Raw genomic sequence first — 7,500 nt, 5'->3', positions numbered from 1 at the left:
GAGAGGAGCAGGGTGCTGTGGGAACACAGCTAAATGGCCCCTCGTTGGCCTACAGGGGAGGGTAATCACGGAAATCAGAAATTCCAATTTCTAGATCATGTTTTCTGGATGAGGCAAACTAAGTCTTAATAACAAGAATTTTGCCTAGTGTTCTATTGACCAACTACCTTATACGAGATGAATTGACATAGTGACTGCAGAAAGTATGGCTCAAGCATTTCAGAGATGATGAGGACCACGGAGGACAGGACAGAGTTCAGACGTGTTATTCACCGGGTCGATTTGAATCGTACTGGACTGGGCGTGGCTAACAAAAACATACCAGGCTTTGTTCTAGGCCTAGAGAATATACAAATCAGAAATAAGAGAAAATATCTTCCTTCTAAGGTTTATATGGGAGAGAAAGACATAATGAATAAACAAAATTAAAAAATTATGCAGTATATTAATAAACGCTATATAGGAAATAAAAGATCACAGAAGTATGTGAGTGAGGCAGAGGGTGACTGCAGAAAGGTCACAGGTTACACTTGGGTCATTACATAACCTGGGTCATTACAGGAGAGGTGAATAGTAAGGGGCATATTCAAGACATATTTAGAGTCCTCGGCCCTCGGCTTGGGGCGAGCAGTCATGGCCCTCTGCCTGGGGCGGGCTGTCCTTGGCCCTCAGGGTGAGCTGTCATGGCCCTCAGGGTGAGCTCCTCAGTCCCCAGATGGTGCCATCTGACCCCTGGGTAGGAAAAAAAATGCCTAGGGTATCCAGAGAATCTTATCTAGGCTACTTTCTGCCACCCTCTCCCCCAGTAAACCTGAAAGCAAAACCCCCAAAACCCCTCTATTTGTAACTCACAAGTTTGTTCTCTCTAGATTTGCTCCCTTTCCTTACCACTGAGTTTTACTTCAGACCTGACCCTGAACCCAGTGCCAGTGACAAAAAGGAAATACAACTGCCAGCTAAAGAAGCAAAGGAGGATGGAGCCTATGGGTTCAACCAGCCATTCCCACTGGACCCACCTGGGAAAACACTTTGCAGTCCAGAGGGGAGCAAATGACAGAAAAATATCTTCTAACAGAACAAGAAGGCAAGCAGCCTTAACCCAAGATCACCAGTAAGGTGATAAAGTGTCCTCCCTTTCCCCCTTCACATCAATGTCCCTGTTCAGCATGAAGAAGCCAGAGAGTCGGCATCCAGTTCCCAAATCAATAAGACAGTTGATTTAACTACCATTGGAAAATGCTTGTCATTTTCCTGTAGCATCTAGTCCCCACTGGATCACTTTCATTTCCTTCACCTGCTCCCCCCACCAACCAATTTCTGCAGCTCTGCAACTGCAGCCCTGCCCATTCTCACCCTTCTGCCCCCAACCCTCACCTCCTTGTACCCCCATTTTGTTTTTTCCCAATAAAATTTTAAAAAAAAGACATACTTAGAATAAAGAAACAATTGTTATGTACCGTCAGACTGCCTGTGAGTCATAGTGACCCTGTGTACAACAGCTCTGAACCCTGCTCTATCCTCAGCCAACCTTACTGTCTCTGACACACCTACCTCTGTTACCCCAGTCACTGAGTCAGTCCTCTCATCCAGTGTCTTCCTCTCTTGCACTGTCCCTCCAACCTCCCAAGCATAATGTCCCTTTCCAAGGACTGGTCCCTCCTTGGTCCCTCCTTGCAACATGTCACATACTTTATGTGAGATGGAGCTTCAGAATCTTTTCCTCCAAGGAGCAGCCTGGCCTCACCCGCTCCTGGCCCTCAGGGTGGACGAACCTGTTTGTTCTCTTAGAAGTCCATGATATATTCAATACTCTTCTCCAGCACCATAGCCCAAAGGCTTCTATCATCCGTGGTCTTTGTCCAGCTTTCTGATGCATAGCATGTAATTGCGAAGACCATGCCCTGGGTCAGGCACACCTTAGTCTCCAGACTGACATTATTGCACTTTAATACTCTGGAGATGTCCCTGACAGCAAACTTTCACAATGCAATTCCTCTTTTGATTTCCTGGCTGCTGGTACCAAGAGTGCTGATTGTGGAGCCAAGCAAACTAAAGCTGTTAACAATCTGAATTTCTTCACCATCTATCATGATACTGCCAATAAGACCAGTGGTGAGGATCTTTGTTTTGTTGTTGTTGAGCTTCAATTCATATTGAAGGTTGCAGTCCTTGACCTTCTGCAGCAAGTGCCTCAGTTTCAGAAAGCAAAGTTGTATCATCTACATAACACAGTTGTTGATGAGTCTTCCTCCAGTCCTGATGCCTCATTCCTCCATATAGAGCCCAGCCTCCCAGATGGTCTATTCTGCATATAGATTGAAAAGGTATGAAAATAGGATGCATCCCTGGTGTACACCCTTCTTGATTTTAAACAATGCAGTGTTTCTTTGCTCTATTCTGAGGACTGCCTCCTGGTCCAAGTACAGGTTTCATATAAGTGCAATAAAGTGTTCTGAGATTCCCATTGTTTTCAGAGTTAGCCACAGTTTGTTGTGATCCACACAGTCAAATGTCTTTGCATAGTCAATGAAATACTAATAGACATTCCTCTGGGCAAGATCCATCTAATACTAGCTATAATATCCCTCGTATCATGAGTTCTTTAAAACCCAGCCTGCATATCTGGCAGTTCTCTGTTGATGTCACAATCATTTTTGGATAATTTTCAACAGAATCTTGCTTGCATGTGCTATTAATGATAGGTTTCTGTAATTAATTGGATGTGGAGTCTGAAGAAGAGGGAGATACAAAACCCACCACATCAGGATTCTTTTCTAGAGGATACTACAACCTCAAATTCACTAAGAATATCTCCTCTCCTTTATACTACTCAATTTTCCCCCCCCAATTTTAACTGCTCAAAGTTACATTTGTAAAGTTTGACTTACTGAAGTGCAAAACGCTTCCACAAGAGCATAAATCCTTTGTAGGATTTGATGGAAGTATTTTGACCTCTTCCTAGAAAAAAATGCACACAATATTGAAGAGGTCACAGAATTCCTGAGGCAACCAGGTTTCTTAGAAAAGTGCGGTCCAGAGCTATTGGTTGTTAAGTGCCATCAAATAGACTATGACTCATAGCAATCCTTTAACAGACCTGAACTTTGCCATACTCATCATCTCTGAAACACTCAAGCCATTGTTAAAGCCCCCGTGTCAGTTCTTCTCCTTAAGAGTCTTCTTCTCTTTCTCTGACCCCTCCATCTTTTCACTGTCTTTTTCCCAGTGACTGGTCTCTTCTGACAACATGCCCAGAGTATGTGAGATGAAGTTTCATCATCCCTGCATCTAAGAAACACCCTGGTTGTTCCAGGGTATCTATGAACTACCTAAATATGGTGTGAATTTTTTTTTTCTTGGAAGAGGTCCCAAGACTTCTGTGAAGTTCTGAAAAGGATTTGTGCTTTGACTTTAGTGCCCATTAAGTGCCAGAGACCAGACAAGAGGAAGATGCCTGGAGGACTTCAAAGGAGAGAGAGTTGTCCAAAAGGAAGGAATTAAGACTTAGAAAAGAAGGTACACTAGAAGATCAGCCCTAGGTGCTTCCTCACGCATCTGAAAGTTTTAGGCTGGGCTGTCAGTTGCTTTCCTCTCTCACTGTCCGGTCAAGATGAGAGGGAAAGAAAAAAACAGCTCAACCTTTCACTGGAGCCCCCTCTTTCAAAGGCTTACATGGTTTGGGTATTAGGAAGGGCCCAGCCCCACAAATTACACACAACTGGAATGGGGGAGAAAATAGTTTGGCAACTTCAGGATGCTACTAAATTGGCCCAGGGTCCCAACGATCAGGTCAGAGTCGGTAACCACTAAGAGGATTCCCCGGAGCTTGCACTAAGCTGAGAGAAAGCAGGACACAGGGCTCGCAACTGACCCCACCAGACCTTGCCAGAACTCTTAACACCCCTCGAGTACGATGAGTATAATAAAAGCCTAGCAGCCCAGAGATTGAACAGACTCAAAAACTGGGTCCGCAGATAATGAACCACAATCTGGGTGCTTGCCTACAGCCCTTTCGGGAGATCTCAGGTGGCAGGTAGGAGGGTCTCCAGGGTCATCCTAGAAGTTAACTGAAGAGCTGAGTTGAGAGAAGGAGAGCATCCTCTTGTAAACCAGGAACTCCGAGACCAGTGTTGGCAGGTGTGATAGACGCGGGGCGGTCCTGCTCGCACCAATTGTGCCCCTACCCACACACACAGCTTCTCCACCTGGCCTCCTACCCAATTCATGGGTCTTCATTGTCCAAGGAATTGCTGCTCTGAACTTTTCCCTGGACATTGTCACATGGTTTAGAGACGGTGACTCATCCAAGGGTCCAGCCAAGTGCTTGCCTGAACGAGTCACTCTAAGAGGATGGACACATGCACGTAAGATAGAGAGGCTGGGCGGGGGTGAGGGGTGGGGGTGGCGGGATTTCAGGGCCAGTTAATTATCCTTCAGCTTTCCTCCTAAACGGGGCAATTCTATCGCTTGTCTTCAAAACTTTGCAACAGTTAGGGATGTAAGAGGCGCGTTAGGGAGCCGAGGACAGCATCGAGGGAATGCAATGGCTCCCATATGCTGTGACATTAGGTGGCTGGGACTGGGGGGTGAGGATGTGACCATTCCCTCCTACTTGCCAAATATTATATGGTGTTAAGAGTCGGGACTCACAGGGGGAAATTCGCAGACTCCGAGTGCACCCTTTCATCACACATTTGATCTTGAACTTCAGCTAGCTTCGTACGATCTCTAAAGGAGTGTGCGGTGAGCATTGCATGCCGGCTCGTTGGTCTAGGGGTATGATTCTCGCTTCGGGTGCGAGAGGTCCCGGGTTCAAATCCCGGACGAGCCCAGATTTTTCTTAAGGGATTTAAGCGCGCTGTTTGTTTCAATCAGCATTTCGGAAAGCAGAGCGTTATAGACAACAACAATGTGAACGGAATGACTGGAAGAAGTTTGACTGTTGAACTATCTTGTTCTGAATGAACATCTGTGTAACAGGAAGAAACTCACAGTACATAAATCTGACTAGAAAATGAGGCGTAGTGAAAGCATCTCTCTCTCTCTCTCTTTTTTTTTTTTTTTTTTAAAGCATCTCTTGAATTGGGAAATATGATCACTTTCTGCCTTCCCACCTAGCCTTTCTGCTTGGTATTTCAACTCTTGATTTCTATATGATTGATGCTTCTCAATCTATAACAAAGGTTGGTTTTTCTCAGACGTTGGTTTTTCTCAGACCTTCACACTCGTTTCTGCCCCTCTGGGAATTCGCATTCTCTCATAATTTAGAATATGCCGGATTTTCTAGTCAGCGTTTTTCCGTCGTCAGAATCCCCGAGAATCATTATTCCTGACGCGACACTTGGTGAATGTCGCAGATAAAGAGCTAAAAGCAAGAGTATTTTCTAAGCTTTCTCGTTGTTATTATAGTGGTGAGTATCCCCGCCTATCACGCGGGAGACCGGGGCTCGATTCCCCGACGGGGAGAAGTGAAGGTGTTACCTTGCTGTCTTTTTCATGTATTTTCTTTGTTTCTAATCCAGTTTATTTTCAAAATTCCCATCTTCAATTTCACTCATAAAGAAGGAAAAAGAAAAAATAATAGAGGAAGGATTTAGAAGACTTAGTCCTTACTTCATGAAACTTGTATTTAAAAAAAAAGTGTGGGTGGAGGTGGGGTGGGCGGGGAGAAGGGTGCAACAATGAATGGAATTCTAAAATCTCTGTAGATGTTCATTGAAATGAAAAATGAATAAATTAATTTAATTTAAAAAAGATATAAATAAAAAAAGAAGTGGGGGAAAAAAAAGTGTGTGTGTGTCTGTGTACCGTCAAATAGGATCTGACAGGTACAGGAATGAGTGAAGTGAGACTTTTCGCACTTTTTTGACTAGCAGAAATGTGCAGGGCGACGGAATGAATCACTTAAAAGACTTTCGTTAGTCAAGAAGAGAGGAACTCGAGGAACTCATGGTTGACTGTACATGCGACTATGACTTATCCACATGGAAGAAAAAGACCCAAACACATAAAATTTGCCTCTCCCTCGATTAAGATAAATGCATCATAAATTGGGCCTCAAGTCAAGTGTGCCTAACCGCAATTTACATCTCTTTATCGTTTCCCTCCAGGAATTGTTAAATTCCTACTTGCTATTGTTAAGAATGTAAGCAGTGTTACTAAATAACCTTCACTGAAAATACAATGAGATTTAAAAAAAAAAAAAATCAAATGTGCAGGCGTCTCATTATCTTCGGAGAAAATGACTCGAAACCGAAAAGGCGGAGCCCTAGGGCTTAAGCTCCGCCTTTCGTTGATGATGGTACATCAGTTCACCGGACGCATCAAGAGTCGCTCTCTTAGGGGCCTCGTGGCGCAACGGTAGCGCGTCTGACTCCAGATCAGAAGGTTGCGTGTTCAAATCACGTCGGGGTCAAACAAAGCTTGTTTTTTTGTAGTAGTAGTAGTAGTGTGTGTGAGTGTTAGTGCAAATAGTATATCTTTAGGAAATATATTTAAAACAATTATTTACTTTAGAAAACGTAATTCTGAAATTAAGCATTTAAGAACAATATTTGCAATAACTTATATACTACTGGGTACCACTGGCATATTAGCATTCTGTGGTGGAGTGGCTTCCTGCAACACAAAATTGTTATATGAACTATTTTTTTAAATACAAAATTTGTCCCTTTTATTTTCATCTGTTTACTAAAGGAATCAATTCTAATAGTAATGTAATTATTAACATAGCTGTTTTAGGTTATCTTAAGATTGTTATTGACAGTAATGTGCCATTGAGTTGCTTGCGACTCAAAGTGCTTCTCTACACAACAGCTCTGAACCCTGCTCTATCTTGAACCAATTTCTTTGTCTCCGACACACCTACCCTAATCACCCCAGTCACTGAGTCAACCCATCTCACCCAGGGTCTTCCTCTCCTGCATTGTCTCTCCATCCTCCCAAGCATGACGTCCCTCTCCAAAGACTGGTCCCTCCTGCCAACATGCCCAAAGTATGTGAGATGAAGCTTCAGAATCATTGCCTCCAAGAAGCAACCTGGTTTCACTCTCTCCAGAACAGACCTGTTTGTTCTCTTAGCTGTCTATAGTATAGTCAATACTCTTCTCCAGTACCACAACTAAAAGGCATCGATTCTATCATCCTTAATCATTGTCCAGCTCTCTGATGCATAGCATGTAATTATAAAGACCATGGCCTGGATCAGGTACCTTATTCTCCAGACTGACATCATTGCTCTTCAGTTCTCTGAAGAGGTCCCTGACAGCAGATTTACCCAATGAAATTCCTCTTTTGACTTCCCAGCTGCTGGTACCAAAACACCAAATGGCGGATGACGCCGGTGCAGCGGGAGGGCCTGGAGGCCCTGGGATGGGAGCCCGCGGCGGTTTCCGCGGAGGCTTCGGTAGCGGTCTGCGGGGTCGGGGCCGCGGCCGTGGACGGGGCCGTGGGAGGGGCCGCGGAGCTCGAGGAGGCAAAGCCGAGGACAAGGAGTGGCTC

The 7,500-nt window shown here is 44.4% G+C and overlaps 2 non-coding genes across 2 annotated transcripts; both read left to right on the top strand.

Moving 5' to 3' along the window:
- The first annotated feature begins 4,759 nt into the window (after positions 1-4,759).
- On the top strand, positions 4,760-4,831 carry TRNAP-CGG. Its single transcript has one exon. It is a non-coding gene; the product is annotated as a tRNA-Pro (tRNA).
- A 1,512-nt stretch (positions 4,832-6,343) lies between these two features.
- Positions 6,344-6,415, top strand: TRNAW-CCA. Its single transcript has one exon. It is a non-coding gene; the product is annotated as a tRNA-Trp (tRNA).
- Positions 6,416-7,500: the final 1,085 nt, after the last annotated feature.

Source organism: Elephantulus edwardii, unplaced genomic scaffold (assembly GCF_000299155.1).
Source record: "Elephantulus edwardii isolate Elephantulus edwardi_28Jun2011 unplaced genomic scaffold, EleEdw1.0 scaffold00246, whole genome shotgun sequence".
Taxonomy (NCBI): domain Eukaryota; kingdom Metazoa; phylum Chordata; class Mammalia; order Macroscelidea; family Macroscelididae; genus Elephantulus; species Elephantulus edwardii.
This window is presented reverse-complemented; position numbering and strand designations above follow the sequence as displayed.